The 8,985-nt window shown below is 26.4% G+C and overlaps 2 protein-coding genes across 2 annotated transcripts in view; both read right to left on the reverse strand.

The window, feature by feature from the left end:
- Positions 1-6,604, reverse strand: part of PIG-V (phosphatidylinositol glycan anchor biosynthesis class V) — a 190,782-nt gene extending 184,178 nt beyond the window's left edge. Inside the window, exon 1 of the mRNA XM_065511829.1 lies at positions 6,582-6,604. The gene's annotated coding sequence lies outside the window, so the exon portion shown is untranslated. The remainder of the gene's footprint in view (positions 1-6,581) is intronic.
- The window catches only part of Cbp53E (Calbindin 53E), an 86,400-nt gene extending 79,682 nt beyond the window's left edge, over positions 1-6,718 (reverse strand). Inside the window, exon 1 of the mRNA XM_065511830.1 lies at positions 6,582-6,718. The gene's annotated coding sequence lies outside the window, so the exon portion shown is untranslated. The remainder of the gene's footprint in view (positions 1-6,581) is intronic.
- Positions 6,719-8,985: the final 2,267 nt, after the last annotated feature.

Here is an 8,985-nt window from a genome sequence, read left to right on the forward strand (position 1 = left end):
TGTATAAAATATGCAGCAGTTTGCAAAAAGTGTTTATTTGTTTAGATTAGAATTAGAAGATCAAATGTTGCATCTGTTGCAATGTTAGGTGCCAGCAGAAGCTGTGGCAGATTGCCTGCAGCAGACACACAAATCATTTAAAGCAAAATGGGCAGGCATTCATGTAATTGTTGGCCTTTATTATTTTATGATTAATAAGTGCCAAAATGTAGGAATTTAAAAAAGAACTAAAATGAAACATATTTATTTAAAATAGAGGAAAAAAATATATTTAAAAGGGCTAAATGAGGCTGTATAGCTATAGAATACTTAATTTTATTTTACATTTTACTCAATATAACGACAAAAATCAATTGTTTATTAGTTTTTTGTTTGTTTTTCTTCAATAATCTGTTGATTTTTACTAAAGGAGTGGCACCAACAACAACTTGTATGAGTATTTATGTTTAAATTATAACAACAATAACAATAAACCTTAAAAACCGACATAACGGAAATTATTGTTATTCAATGGCAATAAAAATCTTACACTATAAAAATAATAACAACAGCAACAATCAAAACAACAACAATAATAATAATAAGTACCGTAAATATACACACACACATACAATAATATTAATCTGACTGCCATTATAAGTAAAAGAGAAAGAGAGAGGGAGTAATGAAAAACAACCAAAACTATGCTATGCAAAGTGATTTAATATTTAAAGGAAATTTAATAAGAAAATTAATAACAAAAATAACTTTAAGCAAATAATGAAATGATTTTTAAAACAAAAGCTACAATTAAAATGAATTTCATGGAAATATAAATGCTAGGGTACCCCTATTAAGAGGGAAACAAAAAAGGGAATCGATATTCTCCACTAAAATTAATGATAACTTGATTTTGTTATAACATTTCTCAATATTTTTATTCTTTGTGAGAGGGACAACAAGACAAAACTAAGTTTGGGAGGAAAAACTACCTTTTCAGATTTCTTCAAATTTTCTCATATTTGTTGCAAACGAATCACTTGCTATGTAGCAGGAATGGCACAGTTGATACGCTCGTATATTTATCACATTAAAAAATTCCGTAGTACTCTTGCTACTCATCTGATACTTTCAAACAATTTCCAATAGTTTAGGTAATAAAACTAGTTTACAAATTGCTTTAGAAACGGAATGATTTTCTGCTATAGTCAAAGTATTTTCTATAGAAAATATTATTTATAACAGTATTTTCTATACAACAATCTGTATTCAACAGTAATAACCGTAAACTCTGGGGGAAATGAAAAATATTGGAAACAATTCTGTAGCTGCTAAACGGAAAGTCCGATTTTAATAAAAAAAAATCCCATGGCTATAGAGGAAAAGAGTGTAGCTGAGTTTAAATTATGAATTTGGACTTGAAACAACAGGAGTGGGCGGAGCCTCTGAGTCCAAAGTGGGGTACCTGTGAGGTACGGATTTTTATTTTGAAAAACGGTTTAAGTTATAGCTCTTAATTAGACCTATAATTATACCCTTCAACTTCGTGATAAGGGTATATATAAGTTTGTCATTCCGTTTGTAATTTCTACATTTTTCCTTATAGATAGCGGAGTCGATTAAGCCATGTCCGTCTGTCTATTGAAATCAATTTTCTGAAGACCCCAGATACCTTCGGGATCCAAATCTTCAATAATTCTGTCAGACATGCTTTCGAGAAGTTTACTATTTAAAATCAGCAAAATCGGTCCACAAATGGCTGAGATATAGGGAAAAGACTAGGACAACCTCGATTTTTGACCTATATCTGGATTACTAAGTCATTAATATAGACAAGATGGATATCTAATAATAGATATTTCAAAGACCTTTGCAATGACGTATATAAAACCATAGTAAGTTGGACTTACAATGGGTGAAAATCGGAAAAAAATTTGTAACCCGATTTTTTTTAACCAAAAATTTTTCTTCGCTAAATATTAAAAAAAAATTTAAAAAAAAAAAAATTAAATTTTAAAAAAACAATTCGAAAATTTTTTTCCAAAAAATGAAGAAACTGTAAGAAAAATAAATTTTGTTTACCTAAATATATTTAAAATTTTTATTTTGAAGTATAATTTGGTGAAGGGTATATAAGATTCGGCACAGCCGAATATCTTACTTGTTGGTTCTAAGTTTGATTTTGGGCAAGTTTTCATTTTTAAAATAATTGCAAAAAAAATCGAGGCATTCGCACGCGACAAATACAGAAGTAATTTTCGTGGGCAACAATTCAAACACCAATTTCAGCAAAATCTAAGTCAATATTTCAATATGTCCAGTTTTAGAATATTGTGCATTGATTTTACCCAAACAGTTTTTGTTTTGGTGAAAATGCCCATATGCAAAATTAGAAGTGATGCCAAATTTGTATTCGAAAGATTTTTGCATAAATGAAATCAATCCCAATAGCTATTATATAGTTTACAAGAGAGAGAGTAAATTATATTAGAAATATTTACTCTCTCTAAAACAAAAAAATGCAACTATTTCAACATGACAGCTATCAACATTAACTCACAATATTCGATTTAATGTCGCGTTCTTGACTGGAAATTTGCACATGTGAAATCTAAGTGAATAAATTATATTGTTTAAATTGACACTCGTTTGTAGGAGGTTTCACCACATATTTTCGCATAAAACGATCTAGTTCAAATTACCTTAAATTTTTTTACAAATTCACAATAAAAAATAAAAATTTTTATTCACAAAATTTGCACATAAAAAAATATATTCAAACTATTAATTTACAAGTTTGTGCTGTAATCTTTATAATTCTTACCAAATATTGCTTAATTTTGCACAGTAACAAACAAAGTTTTGAAAATATATAATTTTCATATTCAGAGAAAGTATGAGTAATATATAATTGATCAATATTATTCATACTCATACATTGTTCATGCGAAAAATACAACTGTAATTGGAAAAAATTATTTTTCTTACAAAAATTTAAGAAAAGTTTTTTGTGAAAGGTTTAATTTGTTGCTACAATAAATATATATTTATTATTATTATTATTATTAATATTTATTTAATGCAAATTTAATTTACAAAAAATATAGAGAAAAAGGGACTGGCTGCCAGGGCCTTCGCCTTTGAAAAAGTAAGATTTTAAGTATTTACAAAATATATATTCTTTTATCTCGATTTTTTAAGTATCCCAATATTAACAAGTGAAAGAGCTATATTCGGCTGTGCCGAATCTTATATACCCTTCAGCAAATTATATTTCAAAATACAAATTTTAAATATTTTTAGGTAAAAAAAATTTTTTTTTTCCAAATTGTTTTTTTAATTTTTTGGAAATTTGTTTTCGAATTGTTATACTAAATTTTTTTTTGTGAAAAAAAAAATCTGGTTTAAAAATATTTTTTCGATTTTGTCCCATTGTAGGTCCAACTTTAGTAATCCAGATATAGGTCAAAAATAGGTCCTGGTGTTTTCCTAATATCTCAGCCATTTGTGGACTGATTTTGCTGATTTTAAATAGGAAACTTCTCGAAAGCATATCTGACAGAATGAGTTTTATTTTATGACAAAAAAAATAAAACTCCTCCTCTTAAGAACTTTTATTTTTACGTTGAAAAATAACATAAAAAGAGTTCTATTTTCGGACGAGAAAAAATATTTTTTTATTTTCTTACGGGAGAAATAAAACTCCTCAATGAATTTTATTTTCTGAATGTAAAAAATAAAACTCCTCAAATAAGTTTCGTTTTTTGACTGGAAAAGTAAGACTCCTCAAATGAGTTTTATTTTATGACGGACAGAAATAAAACTCCTCAAATGAGTTTTATTTTATGACCAAAAAAATAAAACTCCTCTTTTTAAGCACTTTTATTTTTATGTTGAAAAATAACTTTTATTTTATAAGTCACAAAATAACTGTTATAAAATATTACTTATAACTAGGGGGCGGATTTTCATGCATTTATTATTGGAAAATAGGCGCCTAAAATATGCTTCAAAAAAATCAAAATATGTCCTAAAAATTTAAAAAATATGCACTTATATTTTTGTGCAGAAACATAAAATAATTAAGTATGGATTTTCGAAATGTCCAAAAAATACACAACACTGTTGCCAGCAGTTAGAACTCTTTAAATTATACCAGGAATTAAACAATTAAAGTTCTAGAACTATTTTTAAAATAACTTTTCTTCTGAAAAAACGATGGATATTTATATTAATTGTAATATCTTGGTATGAATACCTGTTTAAAGCCATTGAGATTCTATATTGTGACTTTCCTTTTAAAATCATCAATATTTTGATCGTGCTGTAAAGTAGCATCCAACCTTAATTTTTATCTCGTAATAACCCAGCAATTAAGCAATTAGTAAATGTATCCCTTATAGACGGAAATTGTTAATAATGTCTGATCACTTGGCTGACTCCAATTTATATATTTTGGGCCATTTGACGTGCTATTTCTAATGCAGAGAGAAGTCATTTGTTTACTTTATACATACCATGTAATCTAGCATAAAGATAATTGTCACTTAAGTGTCTCTATGTAATCTATAGTGTAAGGACTTTAAACGTTAATTGTGTAGTTCATTTGTCTCTAAGTTATCCAAAATCACTAGTTTACGACAGTCTCGTAGAACTGCTTGGAAATGACTGTCAGGAGCGGTTACTGTGTAGGTGAAGTTACAAAATCTTTCGATAACTAAATCTCTTATAAATCGAATTTGCAATGAAAACAAATATGTATGTTTTCGACACATTTAATTAATTTTTGATACTTAAAAATACTAAACTTTTTTGAAGAAAAATGTTTTGAAATGATAATTTTCAATTACTGATAGAGAAATGAAGTGAATGAACTTAATGCCAGTTTCTCGATGTCGAAAGAAGTTGGTCGATAAAATTTACTGCTATTTCTATAACAAATACGAAAAAAATTTTTTTGTCGAAACAATGTATTGCCCATTAACGACAAAAAATTATATTTTTATTAAAAATTGGAATAATATGCATATAAATATGCATTTTGAAGTAAAATATAACAAAATATGCATTATCAATAAAATATGCAAAAATATGCACTAACAAATCGATGCCATTTTGCAGCAAAATGTGCGATACAGATAGATAATTAGTCTACATTGTATTTGGACGTTCGAGAAAAAACATGCATTTGCATATAAATCCGCCCCCTACTTATAACCGTTACGGTCCCTGATATTTTAAGTCATTACTTGGCAATGTAAGTTTTTTCTGGGATGTTTATTAAACATTAGTTAACAATAGAAAGATTTTGGAATTCAAACAATTTTAAAATCTTTTAATAATTTTTATAAATTTCGGAATATTAAAACTTTTGTAATTCTAACCTAAATTCTTTAAAATTTGATGAAAAAACTCATTAAAAATAAAATTTAAAAAATTCCAAAAAAATTATTTTTTAAAATTTTTAATTTCTGAATTTTAATTCTTTAAAATTTAGGGAATTTTTTAAATATTCAACAAAACTAATTAACTTTTGTTAGAAATTCAAAAAATTTTCAAATTCTAACCGAAAAAAAAATCAATGTTTAGCTTAATTCTTTAAAATTCAAATAAAAATTTCTTTTAAAATCGAAAATTTAGGGAATTTTTTTAAATATTAAACAAAACAAATGATTAGTTTTGTTCAATATTTAAAAATTGTTTTAAATTCAAAAAATTTTCAAATTCGAACAAAAAAAAATCCAAATTTTTTAAATTAATATTTTTAAATTCCAATAAAAATGTTCTTTAAAACGAATAAACAATTTAGGCAACATTTGTGGATTATCTCAAAAAATTTTAAATTCTATCAAAATAATTATTTCTTATATAACTCCCTGCGACACACCCCAGAAATCAGAGAAAATTTTATATATTTTCAAAGAAGGGCAGTAATAAACATGTCTGTGTTTCCAAACAAATCCCAAATTTTTAACAATTTTAGTATTTTAATTGAATATTGAGTGATAGAGACTAGAAACTAAGACATGGAGTCTAAAAAAAATTTTAATTTTTATTAAAAAAATCCCTTTTAATTTATTTTTTATGCAGAATATATGATAAAAACATTTTACAAGCTTTTTTCCAAATTTAGGATTCCGTGGACAGGTGTAATTTTCAAAATTTTTATTAAAAACAATTAAAATTGTTGTAATAATTTAATATTTGTTAATACTGCATAAATGTTTTAATGAGATTTTATTAAAATTTTTAACAATATCAAAATTTTAAATAAATTTTATTGAAAATTTTATAAATTTGTTTAATAATATCAAAATTTTAAATAAATTTTATGGAAACTTTATTGAAAATTTTATTAATGTTTAAATTTTTAATCATAATTTTTTATATTAGTATTTTATTAATAAATTTGTCAGACTTGACCATTAAATCATTTGCCTTAGAAAGTTTTAAGATTTTCTTGGTAATAAAAAATTAAAAATGTTTGCTTTCATTGAAACTTTTTTTTATAAATTTTAAATACAAAAATGATTATTTAATAAATAGTTTTTGTTTAATTTTTCTTACAATAATAATAAATTTAATAAAAATTTCATATTTACTTTGTTTTTTGGAAGATTTTTATTCAAAACAGTTTTTTTGTTTATTACGTTAACACTTTGCTGGAAAATTTCACTTTTTTTTAAGAAAATTTTTCTTAAAAATTTTTTTCTTGCTCTTAATTTTTTTTAGTTTTTTTTTTAATTTAGAAAATTTTAAATTTTTTTGCTAAAAAAAATTTTAGATTTCTTCTAAAGAAATTTTCTTTAAGGTGTGATTTTTGTATTATTTTGCAAATATTTATAGCCAGAGCTTTGTTTATTGCGTATTGGTAACGTTTATCACGAATATCCTGTGCAGACTGTTTGAAAATTGATGGAAAACGTGGCTTTTTACGTGAAGCGAACACACACAAATTAAACAAAACTGAAGAGCACTTACTTATGTATAGGAAAATGTGAGTTTGCACTCGCTGTGTACAACAACAACAACAAAAACCAAACAATAACAAAGACCCGAAATGTATACACGAAGTAATGCGCAAAATAACAACAAGCAACAACTACAACTACAGACAAGTGTTTGTTGTTTTCTTTTAATATCAATGAAAATGTGAATTTAATTCACACACATCTAGAGAGCGTAAATAAGAAAAAACCCAAAACAGAGAGTTTAACTAATACAGAGAGTGGGTGTTTTAAAATACAGAAGTAAACAAAACAACTTTGTTGCTGTGTTTTACTGCTAGCAACATGTTTGGCAACATTTTCTATATACATCATTTGATAAATTTACTTAGTTACTTTGGTTTTTTTGCATTTTCTGTTGAAATTACTTGTGTTATTTACATGTGAATGGTCATTTATAACAAAAACCCAGTAAATTACACAAAAAAAGAAATAAATAAGCAAATAAATAATTGTGACCAGAACAACTTTGCCCAGAAGTTTACTTATTTATTTATATATAAAAATATCCTTAAACCTGTATTACATTTTATTTTTACTACCATTTCATTTTGGTTTTTCCCTCAATGGCCCTTAGGAAATTTCATGCGTGATGCTGCATATACATATCTATAAATATAAATGAGAGTGTGTTTATGTTTAAAATCACAATTAATTTGCTGTGGTGGTTGGCAATTGCTGTATAACTTGTGACCATAGCTGTTGGTCATGTGTTTTAATAAGACACACAAAAAAAAACTTTAATTAAACATGATCCCTGGCTGCCAATTTGCACTAGGAAGTTATAATTACATGTCTTGCTATTTGATTTCCTTAAAGCCTTAAACTTTAAAATGTATTTAAAAGGATTTAAAGAAGATTAGTTTAAGCTGCTAATAAAATAAAAAATTCCCAATTTTCTTTAAAAACCCCTTAAAAACCCATTATGTTTTTTTTATTTATTGCAAATAAAAATATTCCAAATTTTATTTCCTTTAAAAAAAACCATACACATGCCAACAAAACGTATTGCTATTTTTATTATCTCATCATTTGGTATCTCATCTAAACTAAAAATACATTTTTCAAAAATACAAATTTTCTGTTGTTATGGCTTTCTTCAATACAATTTGTATCTGCTGCTAAAACGTGATCAAATTATGTGCAGTTTCTTCAATTCCAAATTCGTATTTAGCCTAAGAGAAGTAAATACAAAAAAAAAATAAACAAAAATAAGCCCAACAACAGCTAACAACAACTTTTATCAAACGGCACAGGACCTGTTGTTGTCTTTTGGGCATTTTTTTGTTTAAAAACTCGTTGGCTTTTTCATTGCAAGCACATGAGCTGAGAATTAGAAGTAAATTAAGGTCAAAATTAATGCATGAAGTATGGTTGGGAGGAGTAGGAGTTTTAGCATATGAAAATGCCCTACTGTTGTCTAGACTTTTCTATAGTTTAGACTATCGTATTGTGTATAGTTTAGGCTATCGTTTTGTCTATAGTCTAGTCAGCCAGACGACTTATAGTCTTGTATTAAGGCCAGATTATAATCTTGCCTGTAGACCAGACAATAGTCTTGTCTCTCGTCTATATTTCCTCTCGCCTTTCGTCCATATAGCCTCTCTTCCATACAGTTTCTTGTATATATTCACCCCTATCGTGAAAAACTTGTGAAATTTATGTTCCCATGAAATATCCATTTCCCTCGAAGGGAAAATTGCTATCGTGGTATTCCCCTGAACTTTTCATTCACAATAGTTGATTTTGTTCGTAACAGCTGTCTATTGTTTACAAAATTTCATCTAAAAATTTCACAACATGGGGAATTTTTTCACGTGAACAAAGTTTATGAACGAAAAATGGGAAAAGGGAACATATTTCATGTGAAATATTGATTCGCGAGTGATTGTCTCTGGTCTACATATCCTCTTGTTTGTATAGCTTTTTTTTCTATATAGTTACTCGTCTACAAATTGTCTATATAGCCAGTCTTTTATATATAATATATCGCTTATAT

The sequence above is a fragment of the Calliphora vicina genome, chromosome 5, assembly GCF_958450345.1.
Source record: "Calliphora vicina chromosome 5, idCalVici1.1, whole genome shotgun sequence".
Classification (NCBI taxonomy): Eukaryota; Metazoa; Arthropoda; class Insecta; order Diptera; family Calliphoridae; genus Calliphora; species Calliphora vicina.